The sequence below is a fragment of the Myotis lucifugus genome, unplaced genomic scaffold (genome assembly GCF_000147115.1).
Source record: "Myotis lucifugus unplaced genomic scaffold, Myoluc2.0 scaffold_109, whole genome shotgun sequence".
In the NCBI taxonomy this organism is placed as follows: Eukaryota; Metazoa; Chordata; class Mammalia; order Chiroptera; family Vespertilionidae; genus Myotis; species Myotis lucifugus.
This window is the reverse complement of record NW_005871157.1, coordinates 1,117,407-1,130,760: the sequence shown is the minus strand read 5'-3', so window position 1 is coordinate 1,130,760 and position 13,354 is coordinate 1,117,407. Positions and strand designations below refer to the sequence as shown.

Sequence of the window (13,354 nt, the reverse complement as noted above, 5' to 3'; positions counted from 1 at the left end):
GTGTCTCGGAAGATATAGAAAAAAGGGAACCTTTGTACACTTTTGGTGGGAAAGTACATTGGTGCAGCCACTATGGAAAACAGTATGATGGTTTCTCAAAAAATTAAAAATAGAACTACCATATGATCTGAAGAAAATGAAAACAGGATCTTAATGAGAACCCTGCATTCCCATGCTCATTCACAATATCCAAGGCACAGAAACAATCTTAGTGTCTGCCTGACATTTCCTCTAAGTCAGTGGTTCTCAACCTTCTGGCCCTTTAAATACAGCTCCTCATGTTGTGACCCAACCATAAAATTATTTTCGTTGCTACTTCATAACTGTAATGTTGCTACTGTTATGAATCGTAATGTAAATATCTGATATGCAGGATGGTCTTAGGCGACCCCTGTGAAAGGGTCGTTCGACCGCCAAAGGGGTCGCGACCCACAGGTTGAGAACCGCTGCTCTAAGTTATCTTAGTAGTCAGCTTATGGTTAGACAGAGAAAACTTTAAATGTCTTGAACTTGTAAGCCTCCCAGACTTTTCCAAAGGGCTGAGGGTATTTGGGTTTACCTTCATTCTTCAGCTTGCTCTTCTCCCTTACATACCAGGCGTCTAACCACTGCTTGATGGTATTAACAAAAGGGATTCCACTGAGCCACCCCACAGCCAGAGAGAAAATATAAATTGTTGAAGCCAATATGTATAATAGGAAAATTGGCTAAAACCCAGATTCAGTAGCATTTCTGGTTAGAATGGGGACAAACTGCCAGAGTTAAACTCTAATATGTCCTGACTCATAGCATAGAAAGTCACCCATAAACACTTTCCACCGAAACAACACTGTTTGAAACCCGGATTATCCCCTTATCCACTAATCAAGTTGGCAGTCCTATGTCTTTTCCTCCGGGCAAGGGTGGATTAGTTTCATCACTCTGGGTTGAGTGAAGACTGAGTTTCTAAGATCATGCCTGATTATAACTAAGAATGTGCTGAAAGATAATAGATTTTTTCCTTAAAACAAACTTTTTTCGATAAAAAGTTTCTAACTTAAAAATACAGAAAATAATATAATGAACCCCAGGTACTCATAAACACAGTTGCAGAATTATCAGCATGATAATTTCATCATTCTTGTTTCATCTATTCTTTGCAGGTTCAATCCCAGGTCAGGGCACATACAAGAATCAACCAATGAATGCATAAATAAGTGGAACAACAAATTGATGTTTCTCTCTCTCTCTCTCTCTCTCTCTCTCTCTCTCTCTCTCTCTCTCTCTCCCCATCCCTCCCTCCCTCTCTTTTTCTAAAAGAATCAATTAAAAAACGACGACAAGCTTTTAGCTTCTGCTCCTGGTCCATGTGAGGGACAGATGGCTGAGATGAGCGGGGTTCAGGCTGCAAAGAGCCTTCTGGCTCTAAGGGAACAGGAAGAACTAGAAGATTTGCCAAATGATTACCCCTCAAGCACCAGTGAAGATGAATGGGCGGTAGTGGAGAGTGAAAGCATCAAAAACTTCTGGAAGCAATCAGGTCCCTTGATGGAAAGAATAGGCAGAAATTGGCTGAGAGATCTGAGGCTAGTCTGAAGGTGTCAGAATTCATGGTCAGTTCTGAAGGATCAGGAGAAAGGCTAGTCCTTTCAGATCTGCTTGAGCCCTTTAAAACTTCATCCTCATTGGCCACTGTGAAAAAGCAACTGAATAGAGTCAAATCAAAGAAGACTGTGGAGCTACCCCTTAAGAAAGAAGAGGTTGAGGGGATCCACAGAGAAGTGGCATTCAATAAAACCTCACAGACACTCTCCATATGGGACCCCATCGTTCAGAAGAACTGACAAGCAGAACAGCTGGTTTCCCCCCTGATGAAGGAGCAGTCAGCCGTCGCTCCCATTGAGCATGTGCTCAATGGCTGGAAGGCAAGAACACCCCTGGAGCAGAAGATTTTTAACCTCCTTTGTAAGAACAAGCAGCCAGTGACAGACCCTTTACTGACTCTTGTGGAAAAGGCCTCTCTCAAAGCCATGAGCCTGGAAGAGGCTAGATGCGCCGAGCAGAGCTTCAGAGGGCCCGGGCCCTGCAGTCTTACTATGAGGCCAGGGCTCAAAGAGAGAAGAAAATCAAAAGCAAAAAGTATCACAGAGTTCTGAAGAAAGGAACGGCCAAGAAAGCCCTAAAAGAGTTTGAGAAGCTGCGGAAGACCAATCCTGCTGCTGCGCTGGAAGAACTGGAAAAACTTGAAAAGGCCAGAATGATGGAGTGAATGAGCCTTAAGCACCAGAACAGTGGAAAATGGGCAAAGTCAAGGGCAATTATGGCCAAATATGACCTGGAGGCTTGCCAGGCTATGCAGGATCAGTTGGTCAGGAACAAAGAACTAATGCAGAAAGTCCAGGTGGCCTCTGAGAGTGAGGAAGAGGAGGGAGGTGAGGAAGAAGAGGGTGATCTCCTTGTCCCTGATTCGGTGAATGAGGCACACATGACTGCAGATGGACCGAACCCCTGGATGGTCAGGAATCACTCTGGTGACGCAAAAGAGGCTGAAATCCAGAAGGACCCTGAACAACTTCCAGAGCCAATGGCCAACGAGGCTTCTGAAAGTGAGGAAGAAATTTTGTTGAAAGAATTTGAGGAAAGGCGATCGCTTAGGAAAAAGTCAGGGCTCAACCAGGATGCCAAGCCAGTGGGCAGACAAGAAACAAAAGATTCTAGCACCCAGGAGGTGCTTCCGAACTGAGGGCACTGTCTCAGAAACTCAACAAGGACAACCATCAGTGCAGGAAGCAAAACGTGGGTTCAGCGAGGACTATTTTGTCTGTCCAGAGAGAGGGACCCACTGTGTGTGTGTGTGTGTGTGTGTGTGTGTGTGTGAGTGTGTGTGTGTGTGAGTGCAGATCCTATAGGGGTCTGGATGGTCCTCTCAAATTGTTGATGGTGGGTAAATGGATATGGAAGCACCTGCACCTGGTGAGCTGCTGGGTGGATATTTCACTTCTCATTGATAATCACATTTGGTAAATTCTTGTCTTTTCTTGGAGGACCTTCAGGTGCTTCAATGAGAAACCGGCGTCTCTTCTTGGCACTGGGCTTCAGGCCCACATCGGCCCCTGGCCCCGCCAGGCAGAGTCAGGTCCACGTCCTTTGGCTTACTCGCCTCCACAGTTTCTCCTCTTTAAGAAAACTCTGAAGGCATCATCACAGGGAAAAGCTTCCTTTATCATTTGGCTTTGCTCTCTCTCCTGGTCATCTTCCAACTCCTCTATTATGGGGACAGCCGAGGACTTCATGGAAGGTGATTTGTGGTTAGGATTTTCTGTAGGTCAATCATTTGTTCCTTCGTTTTCTTCTTGGGAGCATTAGGCTGATTATTCCTCTCCAACTGCTGCCCTTCTAATGGAAAGCTCCTCATTTTGAAAGCATCCTTCTTTGCTCAGTTCCTCTAGCTCCTCCAGAGTCTGTGCTCTCTCCGGCCTCTGCAGCAACAGGGGCTCCTCTTCTTCCCCAGTGGGTCCCTCTCTCTGGACAGACAAAATAGTCCTCACTGAACCCACATTTTGCTTCCTGCACTGAGAGTTGAGTTTCTGAGACAGTGCCCTCAGTTCGGAAGCACACACACACAGGATGCCTGCTCCGAGCCTCTGCTGCCAGACTGTGGCCATCAGCAGGACATCCACTGAGGGCTCCTGGACTGTGAGAGGGGCAGGCTGGGCTGAGGGAACCCCACCCCCCAGTGCACGAATTTCATGCACCAGGCCTCTAGTTGTAAATAATGTCAAACTCCATTTTCTAGCAATTAATTATATAAGGGGATTATGTCTACAGTGTCCTTGCCTTGTCAGTCATTTCTAGTGACCTTTTTACTTCTGTCAGGAGTGTACTAGTATATGTTGAAGAGCTCCTTATGACTAGTTGTTTTATGGAAGCCAGCACACATCCACAACAACATTTAAGCACAGGACCATTAGTCTATATTTTTAATAAATGTACCAATAAAATAAAATAAAATAAAATCTTTTTTCCTTGAAATATTAATATTTATTGCATGTAACATTATTATACTTAAAATCTATTATATTTAAAATCATTTTTCTTAAAATATTAATGTTTATTGCATGTAACATTATTATACTTAAAATTGTTTTTCTTGAAACATTAAAAAAAAAGTGTGTTGTTGACTAAAGTGGAACAAGCTGTCTCCCCAGGTAAAGGTAGGACTTAGCACTGCTCTCTCTTTCTAGGGGAGGGAAGAGCCTGAAAACCAGAGAGGATTTTAAGACTTGATGGTAGAGAGGATGCTGGAAAACTGCCTGAATGTTCCACGCTTTTCATAGACAGAGCGAACCTGTTAAGGACTAGCTGGGTTTGGTCCTCTTGGAGTAGGCGGTCTTGAGACTTGCCTTGAGCACATGTCAAGGGGGAACAAGCACATAGAAACTCTTCAACACCCTGCCCACTCCTCTGCTGACAGAGGGAAAGAAAATGGGCTGGTGGTAGAAACAACCTAGAACCTGTGTTTGGGTTTGTCTCTTGCTTTTAAACGAGACAAGGAGCCCCTCATCTCCTCCAGAGTCCATTGTGCATCTTTCAGCTCTAGCCTTCTAGTTATGCTGCTTCTAGCACCGGCATGAAGTCAAACTGGCACCTCCCCTTTGATGGATCTGACACACAGCATTCCCCAGGCATACAGCATTTGCAAAGAGAAGAGATGGGTGAGTAGTTATTCATTCTGTCCCCAACATCTACCCAGGTATGGGCCAGACTTATGGAGTATGAAGTTAAATTAAGATAGGCCGTGGGACACGTACAAACACGCAGGGTTGCTAGGGACCAACTGAAGGACACTCTCCCAGCCTGACAGAACCTTTAGATTTGGGCTAGAACTGACATCTGGGCTATCCTATTAACACTTTCTATTGGATTTCAGTGATAACCATACTGGGGGTTATCCTGAACAGCTGAAAGGTGAACATATCCACTATCAGATTAATTTAAGAAAACCTCCAGACCTTTAGGGGTTTTTGTTGTTGTTGTTTTAGCATTGTCTAGGGAAAAAAAGAGGGTGCTAGGGAGATCTGGTCTTCAAGTTCTTTTTCTTTTTTTATAGATTTATTGAGATATAATTCACAACCATGCCAGTCACCTATTGAAAGTGTTAGTTCAACAGTTTTAGTATGTTCACAGATATGTGCAACTATCACCACCATTAGTTTTTGGAACATTTTATCACCTCAAAAGGAGACTCCATACCCTTTAGCTATTAGCTCCTCTAGCTCAATCCTTCCCAGCCCTAAACAACCATATTCTTCCACCTTCAAGTTAGACACTGAGGCCTTCCACTTCAGATTAGGTATAGGAAAGCTCAAACCACATGTAAGATATTAGCAGCATCAGAAGTATTCACTGCACCTACCTCTAAGGCAATATTCAAAATTATTTTTCTAAAAATACTTAAATCCCTCCTCATAACAATGTTACTCTTTGTCACATCTTCTCTATTATAAAATAACCACAATGGAGAAAAGAAGCTAAACATGTAAAACTATTTTAAAACTTTGTGTAGGCCATGTTTTATTTTTATTTTTTAAAATATATATTTTTTAATTGATTTCAGAGAGGAAGGAGAAGGAGAGAGATAGAAACATCAATGATGAGAGGGAATTACTGATCGGCTGCCTCCTGCATCGCCCCCCCGCCCCCCGCTCCTGAAGATCGAGCCTGCAACCCTGGGCATGTGCCCTGACTGGGAATTGAACCTGGTTCATAGGTCCATACTCAACCACTGAGCCATGCTGGCTGGGCTGTAGGCCATGTTTATACACTCATGGATAAATTTATCTTTATTACATCCTCTTTGCCAGGCTTCTTACTCCAACTTAAAAGGATCTGTTGTCATTACCACTGAATATGTCTAATTTATTTTCTTTGTACTTTGCCTATTTTACCCACTATGTTTTAAATTCCAGCATGCTCCAAGGAGTTAAAAATCCTCAACTTGTGCTTCAGAACTCTTCATCAAGATGCTCTAATTTTCTTTCAAGTATTGTGATATAGTGGAAAGAACATGGAATAAACATTCAGAGAACCTGAGTCAAGGCTTGGATTTACTGATGACTGGATTTGTGATTGTGGGCTTAATATATATTTTTAAAATATATTTTTATTGATTTCAGAGAGGAAGGGGGAGGGAGAGAGAGAGAAACATCAATGATGAGAGAGAATCATTGATCAGCTGCCTCCTGCACACTCCCTATTGGGGATCGAATCCACAACCCGGGCATGTGCCCTGACCAGGAATCAAACCGTGACCTCCTGGTTTGACGCTCAACCACTTCAGCAGCTACATAAGAGAGCTGTACATCATAGAAGATAAGACAAATCTTACAATTTGTTTATTGATATATAACAAAAACAATATTTGAGAATCTAAAGTAATTAGGAATAAATCTAACAAAAATGGCCTAAGGTTTCTATACTGTATAGGAAAAACTATAAAATGTTATTAAGTGGTAGTAAAAAGGATCTAGATAGGAAGATTACTAGTAAATGTCATGGAGCATCAATTCCCTTTCATTTGATCATGGATTCAATGAGAAACAATTAAAATACCAATCATATTTTTCATTAAAATTTATAAGATGATACTAAAATTTAAATGGAAGAGTAAAGGACCAAAAATAGTCAAACATTTCTGAAGAAGGGAAAGGGACTTGCCTACCAGGAATCAGAATTTATTGGGAAATTGTGGTAATTAAGACAATGCAGCATTGGCACAGGGAGAGACAAATTGACCAGTGGAATAGAATAGAGTCCAGAAACAGACCATCACACTGTAGAACTTTAGTAAAAAACAAATCGCATGTCAGAGCAGTGGGAAAGGAAGGACCAGCTGTTCAATAAACGGATTTGGAAAAAATGGATCTCTATGTGGGAAAAGATGTAATTGGATTCTTACTTTACAACATATTTAAAAATGCCAATTGGATTAAATATCTAAATGTTAAAATTATTAAAGCTCTTAGTAACAAAATATTGATGGATTTTTTAAAGAGATGGTATAGAGAAAAATATCTTAAGGAAAATACTAAAAACATTTAATATAGAAGAAAATATTGATAAATTTGATTATTAGAATTTTTTTTCTTTTAAAAGAACACTAAAGTGAAAAGATAACTAGCAAACTGGGGGAAGATATTCTCAATAGACAAACCTAGCAAAGATTTGTAACAACAATAAATTAAGCCCTGGCCGGTGCGTTTGGTGGTTATAGCTTCGGCTCACGCACCAAAGGGTCTCAGCTTCGATTTCTTGTCAAGGGCAGGGACCTGAGTTGCAGGTTCAGTCAGGGCTCTCTCTCATCCTTCCTCCCTCCCCCTTCTATTCTCTCTAAAAAAAAAAAATCAATAGAAAAAACATCCTCGGGTGAGGATTAATAAAAATTTTAAAAAGAATAAATTAAGAACACTTACAAATCAATTAGAAAAGCACACACACACACAAAACCAATACAAACACAGGCAAAAGGCATGAAAAACAAAATCACAGAAGAGCAACACAAATGGTCAATAAACATTTGAAGAGATATTCAACATTATACTAGTAAGTGATCATTACAAAATTTTGGAGAGCAATTAATCCATAGGATCTCTTTTTTTTTTTATTGCTGGCAAGAGTGTAAATTTGCACAACTACTTCAGAATATAGTTCCCAAGTAGTGTTAATTATTTTCTGTACTTGACCACTTGCATACCCATTATTCTATAAGGCTACTATTATGTATATAATACATATATGAGAATGCAGATACAAGACTATTCAAAACAACGCTAGTCATAACTGCAAAACCTGGAAAATAACCCAAATGTCCATCAGTGGGGTAGTGGATAAATAAGCTGTGTCATAAACAAAATACTATTACACTACATTAAAAATTAATGAAATAATATCTAGAGACAGAAAGATTTGAGGTGGAGGTGGGTTGGGAATGGGGAGTGAAGCTAATGGATTTGGGTGTTTCTTTTTTGGAATGTTGAAATGTTCTAAAATTAGACAATGGTGATTTGCACAACTAAAAACAACTTAATTATATACTTTTAAATAGGTGGATTTTTGGTATGTGAGTTATATACCAATAAAGCTATTTTTAAAAGTACAAACTCTGCCCAGGCTGGTTTGGCTCAGTGGATAGAAGAGTTGGCCCGCAGACTGAAGGGTCCTGGGGTTCGATTCCGGTCAAGAGCACATACCTCAGTTGCAGGCTCCTTTCTAGGCCCCAGTTGTGGTGTATGCAGGAGGCAACCAATTGATTTGCCTTTTTCACATCGATGTTTCTCTCTCTCTCTTTCTCTCTCTCTCTCTCTCTCTCCCCCCCCATGTCTAAAAAAATTAATAAAAACATATTTAAGTAATAAATAAAAGTACAAATTCCATACTTACCTGGCAGGGGAGATACCATGATCACAAAGATTGTTTTCCCAGAGTGAGGCAGGAGGCAGGAGGTGGAATTTTGGGATGTTTTATGATTAAACACAACTTATTGTCCAGGACTTAGATGTTGTTTTTTATAATGAGTTTGCAAGTGCTTATTACAATATTAAAAGTAAGCTTAATAAAAAAGGAGCCATTGACAGACCTCTGATATGCCATGAACTAAAGATTATGATTAATCCAATTTTGTGAATTTGAAGCCACCCTCCAAATTTAAAAATATAAAATAAATTATATACACATTAACATGAATAAGTCTCAAAATCATAATGTTGACTGAAAAGAGCAAGTGAAGATAGATATGTGTAGTGTAGTTTTTATGGATGTACAAAACATGGAAGGATATTGCTAATAATAAATTCAGGATAGTGGTTACCTCTGGGAGTGAGGAGAGAGGGGAAATGGGATACAAAAGGGCTATATAGGCAGCGTCAACTATATTTGTAATGTTTTATTAATAAAAAAAACAAGGCCCTGACCAGGTACTCAGTAGTACATGATCCCAATATGTCAAGGTTGTGGGTTTGATCCCTGGTTAGGGCACATACAAGAATCAACCAGATTCCAGTCCAACACCTTAGGCTTCATTTTAGCTTTCCCCCTTTCCTTAAAAACTTTTTTTCTCCAACAATGAGAAACCCAGCTCATGATCTACAATATATTTTAATCAGCACACACATAAGTGGTTTCAAGTTGCTTACATCTCCCTCTGACGCCCCCAAATACTTAGTATGTGGATCAGGGCATTTATGTACAGATCAGTTGGTTTTATTTTTAGGGATCCAGCCAAGATACTATTTCCCTTAGTTACTTGGGTGAGTTATTTTCTTCTGCACTCCTGCAGAGTGGCTGTCTTACTTATTTGTAATATTGTTCATTCCTTAGTGGTTGTATTCAGTTTTGGGTCTCCCCCCACATATTGTGGTATTTAATTACTTTGTTTTAAAAAATAATGTATATAACCTAAGTAAACCACACAAAGTTTCCTCAAATTGATCATTAAATAATATTGTTTTGTTTTGTTCTGCACTTTAAACATTAAAATTAATATGTTATATGGAATGATTCTGAACAATAGTTAAATAAAGCCCAAGTGACTCCTCTTTTTGGATAGAAAACAGAATATGTTACAATGAACTGTAAAATAAAATCAAGATATTTCTGGGAAACAAATCCCAATTTAAATCCAAACTACAAAGAAATTGTGGGTTAAATCTTATATGATCTACTAAATCTCTAAGGCAGCAATTTTCAATGTTTTTCAGCTCATGGCACACACAAACTAGTTACTAAAATTCTGTGACACACCAAAATATTTATTTTTTGCTGATTTGAAAAAAAGGTATAATTTTGATTCATTCACACTGGATGGCTATTGTTGTGTTGGCTGTTACCATTTTTTTTTAACAAACTAAGGGAAAAGAGGTCAGTGCCTCTGATTAAATAGTCAGGTAGTGCATGTTTTAAAAATTATTGCAGCGCACTGGTTGAAAAATCACTGTTCTAAGGCAAAGGATGTACAAAGATTTGTGTGTGTGTGTTTTCTTTTGTGTACAAAGATTTTAAATCAAGAATGCAAGACTGGCCCTGGCAGGTGTTGGTTGGGTGTCATCCCATGCACTGAAAGGTTGCTGGTTTCAAGTCCTGGTCAGGGCACCTGCCCGGGTTGTGGGCTCAATTCCTGATGCGGGTGGGGGGGCATGCAGGAGGCACTCACTGATCCATGTTTCACTTTCATATCGGTGTTTCTCTCCCCATCTCCCTTCCTCTCTCTCTAAAAATCTATTAAAAACCTTTTAAAAAAATGAATTCATGACTGTATTAGAGATTGGAAAAAACTGGATTTTAGCATGAAAGTTATAGATCAAAGATGTAATGAGTTGTATGTCAGAAGTTCTATGACAGATGTGGAGAGTAGAATAGTGCCTTTCTACCCCCACCTCCAAGGGTATCAATAGGACCTGTGAGTCCTATTGTTAAGTCCTATGTTAAGTTTCAAGGCAAAGGGAAAGTCAGGTTGCAAAGGGGAAGTCAGGTTGCAGGTGGATTTAAGATTGCTAATCACTTGATTTTAAAATGGGGAGATTTTCCTGGATTATCTGGTTGGGCCCTGATGTAATTGCAAGGGTCCTTAAAAACAAAAAAATTTTTTTTACAAGGATCCTTAAAAGGTAAGATTGGTCAGATATGTGAGATGGACCAAACCTTCCATTAAAGATGGAAGAAGGCAGCCAGAAACCAGAGCAGCCTTTGAAAGCTGGAAAAGGAGCTAAATTCTTACCCAGAGCCCTGCCAACACCTGGATTTTAGTCCAGTGAGACTAGTATTAAGCTTCTGACCTACAGAACTCTAAGATAATAAATTGTTATTTTTAAGCCACTTGTGTTAATTTGTTAGCACAATAACAGGAAACGAAAACAACCTACATTTGAACTTTAAAAAAACTACAATTTGGTCCCTGTCTAACTTATCTTTTTCCTTTTACTCTTCCCTTTTGGTCTATACTCCAAACGGACAGCTCACCGTTACTCATATATTATCCTACTTGGTTGCAGTTCATCTTGGAAGGTATATGAAACATTAACTATGATTTTAAGATTCAGTCCAATATAAAAATCTTTACCAATCCCTCATCAACCCTCTACCTTGTTCCCAGTTCCTCCCCTTTTCCCCTACCCTTCCCATTAGGAAATCAGTCATTTTAATTTATGGTTTATTCTTGTGTTTCTTTTGCATCAATGAGCAGATGTTTTCTTATGCTCCCTTCTTTCTTACACAAAGGATAGTATTTTGCCTTGGAGCAAAGTTAACTTTTTTAATTCCAGTGAATTTAGCGCAGTAAGTCTACTTAATGACCTTAAGCAAATGCTGTTCTGCTGAGATACTAAGGGCCAGGTTGAAATGAATTAAAAAGCTCGAGACCCGGCCCTGACCGGTTTGGCTCAGGGGAGAGAGCATCGGCCTGCGGACTTAGGGGTCCCAGGTTCGATCACGGTCAGGGGCATGTACCTTGGTTGCGGGAACATCCCCAGTGCGGGGTGTGCAGGAGGCAGCTGATCGATGTTTCTCTCTCATCGATTCTTCTAACTCTCTAGCCTTTCCCTTCCTCTCTGTAAAAAATTCAATAAAATATATTAAAAAAAAAAAAAAGCTCGAGACCCGAAGGATCTGAAATAGCATCATTAACTTTCGGCAAGTTCGAATCCTTAGCTGCTTTTAGGCTATATATACAGCAGGCCCTCCTCATGACAGATCCTGGTAACTGAGTTTAGTAAACATTAGTAGCGTGGGGCTAACACTATGGAGACGGTACAGACAAATCAATTATTCCTTTTTTCAGAGGCTCATTGAGCGACAGGTCTGTGTGTTCCCAAGTCCCTGAATCCTAAACTCTCACTTAGACATCTATGTCACAGCCTATATGTCACAGGATAGCGGTCTTGGTCTGAGCCTAGAGACCCAAACTACTGTATGAGAGTGCACAACGGGCACTTCCCCGACGAGGTCAAACCCTGCCCCAAGGGGCCAGAAACAGGTTAAAATATCACACCCGAACCTATCCTTTCAAACGGATCTTCTCAGTGTTCCGTAACCTTTAACACACTCATCACCACCTCCCTCTCTCTCTCCTGCCGCCGGGAACGAATATTCCCAGGATCCCGGGCCGTTACGATTGACGTTACTTCCGGGAAAAGTAACCTTTCTTCAGCGGTTGCAGGCCTGGAGAAGTCTCGCGACATTTACTCCCGCGAGATCTGCTTGCTCACTCTAGCGACGACATCCTTCTCCTCCTCCCCGCCGCCTTTCGGCAATCTTCGCCAGTCCCAGCCCCGACCAATCTGCACTCAGATGGCATGGATCAGGGTCTCCCCCCGAACCCCGGTCCACGCGGGGCGTCAGGCGGCAGCGGCGGGGTGCGAGCTGCTCGAGGCCGTGAGCAGCGGCACTGCGGAAGGCACGGGCCGGCGATGAGCAGTGAGCGTGGGCGGGGTAGGGGTAAGCCAGCTGAGTAGCGGCTCGATTGTTCTGGCCTGGCTATGGCGCCTCTCCTCCCCCCCGCCATGGCTCCCCGTGTCCCTGCTCCGCTCCTCTCAGTGAGTGAAAGTGGCCGCCGCCGCCGCCGGCCCAGCGCCCGCAGCCGCCTCAGCGCCGCCGCCATCTTGGGGTCCCAGGAGCCGCCGAGGGAGCGGGCTAGGAGCGTCCACGCCCAACGCAGTCACCGTCCTGCGGCCTCAGAGAGCGAACCGCGGCTCCACCGTCGGCGGGGCGACCCCCCCCTCCGGACCCCGCCCGCACCCCGCCCCCCCTCCGCCGCCGCCGCGGCGGCGGGGCCCGGCGGCCCGAGGTGAGGCGACTAGACGTGGGCGGGCGAACGGAGTGGGGGTCGTGTAGGCCCCGTTGCGCCCCTCTCTGCGGGCGACGACTGGGCCGCGTCTTAAAGGGGCCGTCGCCCCCGGCCCTCGGATTTGTTGGGCTTAATGGGGAGGATGGGTGTGAACACTCTCCGCAGGGTTGGGACCTCAGGGACCTGGGCCTTGTTCTTTCCCTCTCAGACCTCTGGAGATCAGGGGTCACGCGGTGACCTCAGCCGGCCGAGGAAGCCCGTGGGGCGCCCACATGTGGGGAGTGTGTTAGACCAGGTGCACGTGGGACCCGGTGGGGCGGTGTCGGGCTAACACGTGTGTGGGTTGGGGGTGGGGTGGGGCAGGGCGAGGGCTGGTTGGGTTCGAGTGGGAACCCCGTGAGGGTTATACCTATCCAAAGCAATCGAGACCTAAGGGCTTGGGAGTGTGTCAATTTCTGGGAGTAAGTTGGAGTATGGGTCTGTGGTGCATGCTGCTGGTGGGTGTTAGGTGGGGGCAGCCTCACACGTGCCGATTTAGGG

The 13,354-nt window shown here is 42.8% G+C and overlaps 1 protein-coding gene and 1 pseudogene across 7 annotated transcripts in view; both read left to right on the top strand.

Annotated features, from left to right (window-relative positions):
• The first annotated feature begins 1,368 nt into the window (after positions 1–1,368).
• On the top strand, positions 1,369–12,441 carry LOC102420670 (annotated as a pseudogene).
• A 327-nt stretch (positions 12,442–12,768) lies between these two features.
• INO80 (INO80 complex subunit) overlaps positions 12,769–13,354 on the top strand; it is a 146,958-nt gene continuing 146,372 nt past the window's right edge. For 4 of the 7 annotated variants that reach the window (XM_023757481.1, XM_023757480.1, XM_023757478.1 and 1 more), the window contains exon 1: positions 12,770–12,814. The gene's annotated coding sequence lies outside the window, so the exon portion shown is untranslated. Of the gene's footprint in view, positions 12,815–13,354 lie in introns of all 7 variants that reach the window. The other 3 variants (XR_002830330.1, XM_023757479.1, XM_006093035.3) reach the window with 2 other exon arrangements.